Here is a 13,521-nt window from a genome sequence, read left to right as displayed (position 1 = left end):
ATATGCTTGGTACTTTTACTGCCTTTACTGCTGCAATATCGGCAGGACCATTGTCATGCCTCAGCAAGTTTGCCAAATGACGGCCAGTTCTACCTTCTTCACTTTATTTTTGCGCATATCCGGGAGCCGCCAAATATTTCACTTCCCTATCCACCTCCACCCTTAATTGATCGAATGCAGATTTAATAGAAGCTGATATTTCCTCATCGGAAAACTACTTGAGCTGCTGTTCCAGATGCCTCAACTCCCTTTCAAGGCCATCCAGCTATCACCTAATACCTTTAAGAACTCAATTTTATTCTAAGGCATTGCAACGGCCAGGCAAATAAACTTTAAAGGTCTTCCATATTGTCCGAATTAAAGGAACGGACACATTATGAAGTTTAAAAAAAAGGAGGTAACAATCTCAAGGACCTCTCCACGAAACACCACATTCTGAAGTGCCCAGGCCTTAAACCACCAGAATGGCTGCCCAATAGATCCGGGATCCAAGCCAATTGCCCACACTATCGGGGAATAATCGGAGAGCATTCTAGGAAGGAGTGTACACTCTTTAGACATACTCAACATTGCGCGCCCCGCCCTGCCAAAACATAATCAATCTGGGACCTCATATCGTCGACCGACGACTAATATTTATAATCCCTATCCTCGGGGTGGAGTGTTCCCCATACATCCAAAAGCCCCAAATCTTCCATCTCGCCCCAAATCTCTCGAACAGCTAAAGAAAGAGTCCTGGGATCCAGACTGGACCCATCCATAGACGTGTCAGAATCGTCCCGCCCAAACAAGCTAAGACTGTGCACATGGGAGGAATTTATCAATCAACACCTTATAGAAGGCAGGATCTTTAATGTTTGGACCATAGATATTGACTATCGTCAAATGCTTATGGGCAAGGATTCCCGAGACTATGACGTACCGACCCTTCGGATCATGCTCATGTTCCAGCACTCAAAATCTAAGAGACTTATCAATAAGGATAATGACAACCCAAGAAAAGAGTTGTAAAATCTAGAGGCCCCCAGGATTGAGCCAAAGACTCATTAGGAATCCCAAATAAATGTGTCTCCTGTAACAGGATAATCTTGGCCCCATGCCGCTCACAATAGGTTACAATTTTGCGCATTGTCATAGGATTATTCAAACCCCTGACATTCCAGCTTATAAGGGTGCAAACATCCATACACTGCAGCTTAGGTCCCATCATGGAGGGGAAGCCAATCGCAATCAGTTGTGTGCAACACCAGCATCTATATGAACTAATGGCAACAAAGTCACTCTCTCATGATGCAAACCAATTTTGTTAATAGAATCCAACCTCCCCAACTCCCTCCCACCCTCACCCCACCCACACTGTCAAAACCCGACCAGCAGTGAAACACCCTGCCTCCATAAAGAACCCAACTGCAAACTATGGGTAACAACCCGGGGACATCGGACCGCCTAAGGAAACGGGAAAGAGAAGGCCCCCCACATAACTTAAATACACATAGGATGGACTGAGGTGTTACATTCTTAACTCTAGTAACTTCCCACAGAGGACTACATGTTTCATGATATCAAGATTCAAAGGCCTTTATGGACAGCCCACACCACCAGTCGTGGGTTTAACTGCAGCTCTTCAATTTACACAATACATCCAGTCAATAGTACCTACACATCTGTGCTCCCATCAAACAATGCGGTCACCCCTTAGGTAGGGATTCCAGAAAGGTGTGCGCCTCTGTCAGATCAGTAAAGAAATGGGTCCTGTTATCGTGGACCACCCAGAGCCTTGAAGGGTATAACATAGTGTATTGGAGTCCACGTTCCCTGAGTAAGCGATTGACCACTGCGAATGAGAGGCAAGCCATCTGGACCGGAGGCGGGGGGGGGGGGTTAAGTCTGGGTAAAAAGAGATACTGAAGATCTCCCAGGGCAATATGGTATCCTTGTCCAATATGGTATCCCTGTCCCTGTAATTTAACTAGCAAGCAATGACACGCCGGGGCCTCTGTGCAGATTTGGGCACCTGTGAAGACACCCGATGCACTCTCTCCACCATGAACTGCGATGACAGTGAAGGATCAACCAGAACTTCTTTGATGAAGCTTTCCATAAAGAGGTTTCCATAAAGACCTTTGTATTTTGTGTCAGAACCGACTCTGGTATCCCCACCACACTAATATTGTTTCTCTGTGATCTAGCTTCCAAATCATTGTTTTTGGCCCAGATACCCTTCACCTTCTGCTGCGAGAAACACAATGCTTGGCATACCTCCAAACTCGTATACTCCAAGGACCCAATTCTGTGCTCTGCCTCGGAAATTCGGCCACGCTCTATCTCAATACGTTGCTGCATATGGTCCACCTTAAAGGCCAACATATCCAGCTTACTATTCACCTTGTCAAACCCAGTTTTCATTTGGGTTAGGATAATGATGAGCTCAGGAGAAGAGCCATGTTGATAACCACCCGCTGTACATTCTCCAGAGCCACTGTCCTCCGACATCCTCTCCCCAGTTTGTTTACCTCCAGACACAGGGGCTCAGTGTTTGGCCAAAGAAGAGTACTCTTTTTGCAAAAAAGGTAGCTGGTACTGGCACTTATTACCTTTAGCCATGAACCTGGCATCTAGCTACAGCTCACAGGAGGCTACTACAGGAGACCCCAAAATATCATTTCAAACAAGGTTTCTGGCTCTCCACCCAGATCTTTAAATTCCACCTGCTCCCATTTTCCCAGTGGGCTGTCGGTTACATGTATTTTCAATGTAACCGACTGCTGGGTGTGCGCATACTTGCCCCAGGATTTGTCATCATTACACAAATCCCCTTCCGGGTCAGGGGGAGGGATCTATGTTTGGGTCTCAAGTTGGTCTCCCAGCCATCAGGCCAAAAACCCTATAGGGATGTTCAGTCCCCATTTGGATTTACAGGGCCTCTAAATTTCCCTGAGCCGAACCCAGTACACTGAAAACCATCTGCCCTCCACCTAGCATCCCCGGCAGTGGGCCTCTTGTGTTATACTAACCAACGGTCCATGTTCATGGGAAATAGCAGACACCAGTATTGTCTGTCGACGAACACCAGTGTGGTGATCAATAATGTTACATTTGCTTTTGATTAGAAATTTCACATTTTCCCGGGCTGTATATGCCATTTATCCAAGAACGTATTTAATATGTGGAGATAAGGCATACCAGTGGTTACCCATCAATTGGGGAGGGAGTTATTGATGGGATATGTTCTGCCAGCTGTGCATCACACCTCTACATTCCCCACACCGGCTCACCCTAAGCAACGTTTTTCATGGGAAGATTTTGTCGCAACCAGAGTTACCCAATATAGCACTGGGGATTAAAATAACTGAAATCTGTTAACACAGTTCTCATTGTTGGTAGAGGATATTGCCAATGTGACAGCCTCCTCCTCGCCTATGCTGTCCCGGGAACAGGTAGCCCTCAGAACCATGGGTTCTTCAGAAGCGCATCGCTCTAGACTTGGTTCTGGCCTCCCAGTGAGGGGTCTGTGCAGCCGTAAAAATGAGTGCTGCACATTTATATCAGATTACGCAAGCAATATCTCTTAACATGCCTGGGTGGAGGTTCCTCCCTCAGACCTCTCTCCCTCAGCAGGCCCCCATCAGCTCCCAACAGTGCTGACCCAGCATGGTGCTGGGGGGCTTGCTGCCAGTCTCCACTAACATAAATCCTGGATACACAGGCAGGCTCAGAGAGGCTGCCTCAACATGAACACAGGCAGGCCTGCACATGCAGATGGGACAACAATTCCTTATTCACAGGGAGCTTCACAAAAAAGCAAAACTAGCAATCATTACAGATACAGGCAGGCCCACACAGAGGCTGCACTAACTGGCAACTCAAAGCCAAGGTCTCAAGGTTCAAGGGTCTTTATTAAATAGCAGAAATGGGATTAGGTTGAAATCATGCCTTTGTCCACAATATAGGCTGGCCCTCTAACCAACCACCCCCTGCCCCCATAACGGTGACCATAACATATGCATACATGCCCACTTGAAAGCACATTTTCATGACAGCCTTGGTCCACCATATAGGTCAGGGTGGCCTGAAGACAGCCTAAATTGCACCCAAATAATTTTCTTATAGCTAATATAAGCTTTCTTTTATTACACCACTTTTAACTAGACAACCCCATTGGAGTTTACTGCTCACAATGCTTCATGTGTAATGTGTCCTTCTGAAGGGTTTCGCAAATGCAATATGATGCATCATTAATTACACCTCTACCCAGGCCTCCAGATAAGGTTCGTACCTGGCCTTTTCTTCACGCTTGGAAAGCTTGGAAATATGACGGCTTTATTATTTTCCTGTGTACATTTACACACAAGTTTAGAGCAGATTTTTATCTACATACATGTAATTGCAAGCCATGGAGAAAAGCCTCTGAAACAGAATTTATTTCTCTGCAGCTTTTCAAAAACGAAACTGCAAACTGTGATAAAAGGAATGGTTTCTTTCCATTCACTTTCTGCTGTGTTGTGTGTAGATGCTCATCGAGCAAACAGAAGCACTGTGCATACTTAATTTCCTATCATTTTAGGACTCTATAATTAATAAGATGGAAAACTAAGTTGCAATTGAGAATTCATCTTTTGTAACAATTTATGCTTATTTTTCACAGTTAAAGCAAACCTGTATTGCATGATTGTATTTTTCAGAGTTCCTGTGCTGTGTGCATAATCATGCAGAGGCAGATCATTTTTACACTCATAATTTAATTTACAATCTAATTATAAAAACAGTGTGTAAAATGATGAGTATGCACGGTCGAGTTTACATCCATTCAACCTTGCAATCAATGGGGTACATTACTATAAATGGTCAGTGGCAGCAGAGTCTTTTCTCAAGGGTCAGTGATTGTCATTACACCAAAATCACAGGTGTTTTAGCCTCTAAAATCTTCAAGACTACAATTAAAACATCAAAAACATGACTCTCCAGGAAGTGCAAGTGCTGCTCAAAAACAAACAGATGAAAGTTGCATCATGTGTAATTGAAATAGAAATTCAGTAAAACCTGCCCATGTAATAATCCAGACCAGTATTTCACTTTATGTAGTGCTTCATACATGGTTCGTCCAACATCTAGGTACTGTGATTATTATACCTCAGTCGATACTCAGTTTACTGACATCTGAAGGATGTTAGCGAATAAGATAGCTCAGCCGGTTGTGCACTCATTACTGGAATCTGTGTGATCTGTAGTTTGCAGGTTCGAATCCCGGCAAGGCCAACTCAGCCTTTTATCCTTTCGAGGTCGATAAAGGAGTACTGATGTCAGTTTGATGATAATTGTGATAAATATGTTCTTTTTTTTATTGTGTGTTAGTTTCAACAATTAGAGAAAACTTTTTACACATTTCTATTCTTCAGATTAATTCAAAATCCATTTTTTTCTTAACTCTAGTCTCCTTTTAATTACATCAAACAAAGAAGAAATAGTCTGTGAGACAGCCACACCAATCCGTTCTTGTCCTTTTCTTCATTATTATGTCCGGTGTTGATTTAATCGCCCAACCAGGGTACTGTCCCCTTTCATTTGCTGGATTCAGTAGTATCATCAAGCTGTACCATTAATTTATCTAGGAAGTTAACTCCTGCAAATACCAATCTACAGTTTGATCCTTGTAGGAATTCGTCCCACCAATCTTCTTTGGTCTTTGTCCTGTACATCTTTAAAAAACGGCCCATCAACTGGTTGTGTTGCCCATCCAGCGCTATGCAATCTTTTAGCAGATGTTTGACTGCATCTTGACATCCTTTCCTGTTACAACTTCTGCAGAGCCTGTTATTTATACCATGTTTCCCTGTTGTGTGGCAGTAGTCATTCGTTCTATATATATTCAGCCTTATTCACATTAGTTGTTCACAATGGTATTTACTTGGAAACTTGGTTAAGTATGGAGGTATTATTTCCCTTGGTCGATGTTCCTGAGCTGTATTAGTCCAAGCTTTGTAAGCTTACTTACAATTTTGCGAGCTTATCCAGTCGTCTTGCTTTAGTTTCTCTTTTACCTTCCCGGGATTCGATATTAACTCTTCAAGTGACGAGTCAATTTTTACAAGATGTTCCACCCATTTATCTTTCCAAGCGTTTAATGTCATTGAGCCTTTTCCTATCCCTCTCTGAACAAGGATTCTCTAGCCGACGGAAGGTTCTTCTATCATGATCTTTCTATGTAGTGCCAGTGATTTCCATTTTATTAGCACATATAGGGACAGGAGGCCCAATTCTACTCTTAATACCACTACAGGGAGACTTTTCAGTAGTTTTAGAACATATTTCGAAAATTTGCATGTCAAGTTTAGGGCTGCTTCTCCTCCATACGTTAAGATTGCTGCTACTTTTTGTGTGTAAAACATACATACTGATAACAGGGAGAACTTCCCATAACTTGTCTCAAAATCGCTGCTTGACACGCTATTGTCTTCACTTTGGCAAATAGGTCAGTTTGCCAGTTCTTTTCCGCTATGGACGAGTTGAATTTGGTGCCTAGGTATGCAACCACGTTTGTCTTTTCCAGTTTATCTTTGCCAATTTTCCAGGTAAAGTCTTTCCCATCTTTTTCGAGTGACCTCCAATTTGCATGATCAGAGTTTTGCTGGTGTTTAATATTAGATCTTTTGCAATCATATTGTTTTGTAGACTCTCCAGGAGGTGTTGATGACCGATTTGTGTTTGGTCCATTACGATCAAGTTGTCGGCGTAGGTCAGCAGGAATATCAATTTTAGGGGGAAGTGCTTTGTGCTTTGGAGCCTTTCTTGCAAGTCTGCAATGAAAAGCTTAAAGAGGGTGGCTGCCCAATGGGCAGTCTTGCTTCACCCCTCTTTTAGTTGAGATTGGAGCTGATGGGTCACCTTCGCCGTTTAGCTTTACACATGTCTTTGTGTTAGTGTGTAGAGCTATGATTGGTTGCAAAAGCCCAAGAGAACAATTCCAGGCCTTCAATTTCTTCCATAGTTTTTCTCTGTTTACTCGATCAAAGGCTTGCTTCAAGTCTATAAAGGCTAGGTAGATTTTGCCTTGAGCCCTTATAGCATCTAGCTTCAAAACGGATAGAATAAACAGATTTAAGTCGGTGCCCTTCCCCCTTGTGAATCCTGTCTGCCGAGGATCAGTAATCTTCGCTTTATCCATCCATGATGTTAATTTGTCTTGTAACACCAACGCCAGTAGTTTCCTGATCACATCAAGCAATGCTATCGGCCGATAATTGGCCGGATCTTCTTCTACACCCTTTTTAAAAATAGGAATAGTGATGCTTGATGACCACGAAGCAGGTATACTACGATGTTCCTCGATGTTCTTAAAAATCAGTGTGATCAATGTTGTGCAAGAGGAGGGGTCCCTTTTCAGGTTTAGGTTTGTTAACCCATCGGGCCCAGCTGCCTGGGAGTTCTTAAGTTTTTGTATCTTTCTTTCCAAGTCTGCTGGTTCTATTGCCAGATCCCAGCTGTTACTCGGTTTGTCATGGTAATTATTGTTGTTGTCCATTTCACTTGCGAGCACCTCTGAGAAGTGTCTAACCCAGTTTGTCTCCCTAATGCTATTACTGAGCCGGCTATGCTGATTTAGTGTTCAATTATTTATGATATTCCACATGTCCCTTGTCGTCGCTCTGCCCATTGCTTCCAACATCAGCTCTCCTTGCTCTTGTGATCGCTGCGTTTGGAAGTTCCACAGCCATGGTCTGTACCGGATCTTCTTTTCCTTCATTTGCTTTTGTGATCTCAAGCAGATCTTCTCTTTACAAGATTTTTTCAGAGCCCTTAGTTCATGCCTAAATTGGTTCCTCCTTTCAACTAGCTTTGTGCTATATTGATGTCGTGGGTTCAAGAGTGGAAGTTTGAAACTTGTATTAACTACCTTATCTGCGTTCAATAGTGGGCCATACAATGTATCAGTTGATCCCTCATGCATTTGTTCCAGATAGTTCAAAGTCAGAGTGTGAACGTCGGTATTCCAAGCCTCAGTCTGTTCCCTCCTTGGTTTATCCTCAAGACCTGTGCTCCTTGGACTTCAACCACGTTACTCTAAGTATATCATGGTCACTGCTGTACTGGGTTAGCACTTCAAATTTGTTTACCATGTGAAGATGCTCCTTCGATATCCACACATAGTCGATAGTTGAATTTTGCGTTCCGTTGGACCATGTGTGTTTCCCTGGAACATCGCTGTGTATTTGTCCGTTCAGCATGTCATTCAGCATGGCTAAGTTCTGTGCCTCAGCTAACTGCATCCAAGCTGAGGTATTAGTATCCATATTTGTGTCTAGCTTTGTCTCGCCATGTTTGTTTAGACATTTGATGTTGAAGTCGCCGCATAGTAGAATTAATGGGTCTATGGGCTTGCTTGAGATGGGTAAGTATCTCATTTACGAAGTTTTCTATGTTGATAATGGCTGGATTCCTATAAACATTTATCAGTAGCATCTGTTCTATTGGGTCGTTTGGTCGATTGATAATCCAGACCCATTGAATATACGTATTCGGTGACTCAAGTACTTTCCAGTGTGTTCCCGATTTAACAAGGGTACTGAGCCCTGCATATGGCTTTGCGTTGTTCCCTTTCTTCGCCGGCGTGAATAGTCATTCACAGCCGTCGCAATCCAGTGGTTCCATCAACCACGTTTCCTGTAGGCAGAGTATGTTTGCTGTTCTTAACTTGGCTTCCATCTGGTTAAACAAGTGGGTAAACCCCTTTGTATTCCACGAGATTACCTGCTCATTTGCCTCCCCTTCGATATTTTTTTTTTCCTTTTGACTGTTAGGCACAATTCGGATGGTTTAAGGTCGAAGCAATCCAAGACCAATAATTTCCATGAGGATATTGTTTGGCACTCATTGATTTTGCTGAGGCCCCTTGGGTATCTACAACTTTGTTTCCAAAGGTCACTTTGAGTGGCTGGCTGTTTCATTGTGCATTTTGGCACTGTTTGACTTCGGCCGTTGTTTTTAGTTCGGCACCTTGAGTCACTGTGTCGTTGTTGGCGTCATCTAGATTAGGTGCCTGGTTAATATGCAGCTTCTTCTCCGCCACTACTGTGTTATGTTTTTCAAATCTCTTGTTTCTTAGTTTATATTCTCCTATTTTGCTGTTCTTTCGCTCCTTTACATCAAATACCAATCGATTCAGGTCATTGCTATACTGAAGAATAAGCTTGCTCACCAATAGCAAGTTTATATGTAGGATAACATTATCAGCCCTGTCTTTGTCCACATACGCCACAATCTTAATGTCATCCGAACAGAAGCCTCTCAGGGACGGCACACAGTGTAGAAAATGCATGACATTCCGTCTGCTTAGGTTTGTTTTTGAGCTGTCCATGCCAAAGCTTTCTAGCTTAATTTGAGTTGTTAAATGCAACACTTTCTTTCTCACTTGGTTTTTTGGTTGCTGGCCAAATCTCTCTTGAGGCATACGTTTAGGCATTTTGGGGTTCCATTCCGAGTGTTTTTGTAAGGAAGTTCCAATGTTCCTATCGCTGTGATTTGAAACATTCTGGTTTAACCTTCCCTATCTCTCAGAGAGTTTGGACTTGCGTCAAGCCAGTCTTTTTGTTTATTGCTACTCGTTCTATAGCCCGCTGGTCACGGGAGCCTAAAACAGCAAGCTCCTCATCGCTCTTATGCTGCTTTTCCAAGAGTGGCACTTTATGTCCTTTTCCAGTTAGTCTCTGTTCAGAATTTGTAGCATTTTGTTCTATATAGAATGACGCGTCGTCGATTAAGTAGAGCGACTCTTATCTTATCACGTCATCGACGTCTACATCAGATGATAGTACTGTTGAGTCTATTAGAGAAATGTTGTTATCTGAGGACAACTGTCTTTGTGCTGCTTTGTCCCATTTGTGTCTTGCCGGTGTTACTACACTTATCCCTGGAGATGGGGTTTTGAGATTCTGGAAAAATACTTGTGATCCATTGTTGCATCTATTTACTCGTGGTTTCATGTTTTTTGTTTTCTTTTCTTAGTTTTTATTGCTACCTTTATTTGGTTCTTTTGCTGGTATTTCCACGGTTTGTGTGTCCGGTACTTTCATTGGGTGCCTTTTTTGGTTTTCATGGTCAATCATTTTATCCCCAAAGACCGGGTATATAGCTACCTTGTCAGTAATGTCAAGTATTGTTACCTCTTTAGTATGCTGGTTCTGCTTTTGGCTGATCTTTTTTTGTGTAAAACCTTCTTAGGCAACTTGTAAGCCATCGACTTTTCTAGGCACTTATTTTTTTAGAAGAGTTTCAGATGTGACTTTAGCCTTAGCTTTTGTTGGCATGGTGTTGGCGTTGTGCAATTTGGAGCCTTTTTGAGAGCAAGAGTTCCCATGTTGTTCGACAGATATAGCTCTGGTGTTCAGGTTGCCGGTTTGTGTAGTTGCTTTTGCATCTCGCTGCTCCCTCCCAACAACACATTGTCCAATTATTTGATATTCCAAGAATGGGTTGTTTAATTTGGTCAGCTCATTTGTTGTTTGTATCACTCTATCCTGTGCACTTATCTGTCTTGTAATCCATTTGATTGAATCCATTAGTAGTGACATTATATCTGCTTTTTCTCTCTGGTCCCCGCTTGCAAGGTCACACAATCTTCTCTGCCATATTTGGGAGGCTTCTGCTTCAGGAAGGTCCCCGGAAGGTCTTTAAGGCTGGCAACCTTCTTCATATTGCCACTCTCAACTCTCGCTCTGCTGTCAAACACCCCTCTGACATCTGCCACCTCCTTGAAGAACTAGACCTTGATGCCCTTGGTCTTACTGAGACATGGTTCACGGGCAGCTCTGTCACAAGCTTTGACACTCTCCTCCCTTATTGCTACAAGATCCTCTCAGCACCCAGATCATCCCGGTCCGGTGGGGGAGGGGGGGTAGCCCTGATCTTTTCTTTCCTGAGTGGATTCCTGCCTCGATCATTCCCACTCAGACCTACTCTTCTTTTGAATGCCTTGTCTGTAGGCTTTCTCTCTCGCCTACCCATTCTCTTACTGTGGTTACCATCTACCGGCCTTCTGGTCAAATCACCTAATTTCTCTCTGAGTGGGCAGACCTCTCCTCTTCCCTCCTGGCCTCTACCACTCAACTCCTCCTCTTCAGTGAACTCAATATACATTTAGACTCTCCTTGCTCCTCCTCTGTACTCTTCTGTGACCTCAGAGACTCCCTCTCCCTGTCCATCCTCCTCTCTGGCCTGACTCACTCTGCAGGGCACACACTCGATGTCTTGATCTCCTCTGACCTCCCCCTCTCCATCCCTCGGACTACTCCTCTCTCCTGGAGCGATCACTCCCTCCTCTCCTCCCATCTCTCCCTCTCTTACCCCCAAGTCAAACCTATCCCCAACACTGCCACCTACCTTCTCAGACATCCGGCCCATGAAGCATGTGTCAGTTGAGGCTTTTGCCGCTACTTTCTTCCCCCCCCCCTCCACCTTTGGCTCTCTGACATCCTGACACAGCCCTGTCTCTGCTCTACTCTTCAATTTCTGATATGCTTGATGCTCTTGCCCCTGTCATGAGGATCCGTTTGAAGTCCAAAGCCAAGTGCAATTCCTGGTATGACTCTGACCTAGCTACACTTAAACGTACGTGTAGGGTGGCTGAGAGGAAATGGAGGACTTCCTGTTCATCCTCTGACAAACTGGCCTGCCGCCTGCTACAAAGGCAATACCGACTCTCTGTCCTCACCAAAAAGAGAGTCCACATTGAAGCTCGTGTCTCTGCGGCATCTAACAACTCGGCTGAACTCTTTAAAATCTGCAAGGAGCTGGCCAACCCTGCTGCAGTCTCTACCCCTCCTGTTGCCTCCCAGGCTCTTTGCAATGCCCTTGCCTCTCACTTCATTTCAAAAACCCAGGACATCCTGTCCACCCTCTCCACCCACACCCCTCCTCTCCCCTCTCCATCTGTGTTTGCTGACCCTCCTTTAACCACCCCCCACCATCCTTCTCGTCCTTTCCTCTTTTCTCCCCTGACAAGGTCGCTAGACAATCTATGACGTTCATCCATGTTCCTCTAAAACCATCAAGGACCACATTGACACCCTCGCTCCGGCCCTTGCTGACCCTTCCAACCACTCCTTTGCCTCGGGATCCTTCCCCTCCCCTCTGAAGCACTCCTTTGTGCATCCTCTTCTCAAGAAACCCACAGCTGATCCTTCTTGTCCAGCTAACTATCGCCCAATTTCCATTACTCCCTTTCTGGGCAAACTCCTGGAAAAGTTGGCCATTCTCAGCTTAACCTTCATTCAAATTCTGTTGGTTGTCTCCATGACCACCAGTCTGGCTTCAGAGCTGCCAGAAGCATGGAAACTGCTCTTCTGAACATCCGTGAAGATCTGCTCTCCAACTTTGACTCTAACATTCCCTCTGTCCTCATCCTCCTCGATCTCTCTTCTGCCCAACCGTCTCTGTGAAAACCTGAGTATCACTGATCAGGCTCTGGCCTGGCTGCCTCTTTCTTCTCAGATCGACCCTCACAGGTCCAACTTGGGTCCTTCCTTTCATCTATCTTCCTCTCTACTTGTGGTGTTCCCCAGGGGTCTAACCTCTCGCCCTGGCTTTTCAACCAATACCTGGCAACTCTCGCCCACTGCATTGCCACTTTCTGCTCAAATTTCCAGTGCTACGCTGATGACACTCAACTCATTTTCAGGCTGCCCTCTGCCACCTCCTCTCCCTCTCTCATCTCTGATTGCCTAACCACCATTCAAGAACGGTGTGCCGCCAATGATCTTTGTCTGAATGCCAGCAAGACGGATATCCTCCTCATCGGCACACCTTCACCATCCTTTCCCCTCACTCTCTGGCCGGCCTCCCTTCAACCTCCTCCTACCCCCACATGCGAGGCTAAGAACCTAGGGGTCAACTTTGACTCCACCCTTTCCTTCTCCGCCCACATCTCAGGGGTCTCTAAAAAGTCAAATTTCCTACTGCACCCCCTCAGAGGTACTCTGCCTTTCCTCTCCTTCCCCCAGAAGCTCATGATATCCCAAGCTCTGGTTCTCGCTAGCTTGGACTATTGTAACAGCCTCTTTCTAAATCTACCTGCCTCTACTCTCCGCCCTCTGCAACTAATCCAGAACATGACTGCAAGACTTGTCCTTGGCCTCAAGCCCATGGATAGTATCTCTCCAAGTCTGAAATCTCTCCATTGGCTTCCAGTGGATGCAAGGATTAAATTCAAAACCCTCTGCATTGTCCACAAGGCTTTCTGGGGCCTGGGTCCAAAATACCTTCAGCTATCCCTCCGCAAATACCTCCCCTCTCGAGCTCTTCACTCCTCTACCTCCAACTCCCTCAGGGTCAGTCGTTTTTCAAAGAAACGAGCTGCGGGTAGATCTCTGTCTTCGGCTGGGGCTTCCCTCTGGAACAGCCTCCCTGCCACTCTAAAACTTGAGGAGAACCATCCCCGGTTCCGGAAGCACCTCAACACTTTCCTCTTTTCTTCTGCCTTCGCTCCCCTCTCCCGTGCTGATCTGTTCTCTCTTGATTGATTGATAGTTT

This window comes from Ambystoma mexicanum, chromosome 6p (assembly GCF_040938575.1).
Source record: "Ambystoma mexicanum isolate Mex_15411 chromosome 6p, UKY_AmexF1_1, whole genome shotgun sequence".
NCBI classification, from domain to species: Eukaryota; Metazoa; Chordata; class Amphibia; order Caudata; family Ambystomatidae; genus Ambystoma; species Ambystoma mexicanum.
This window is presented reverse-complemented; position numbering follows the sequence as displayed.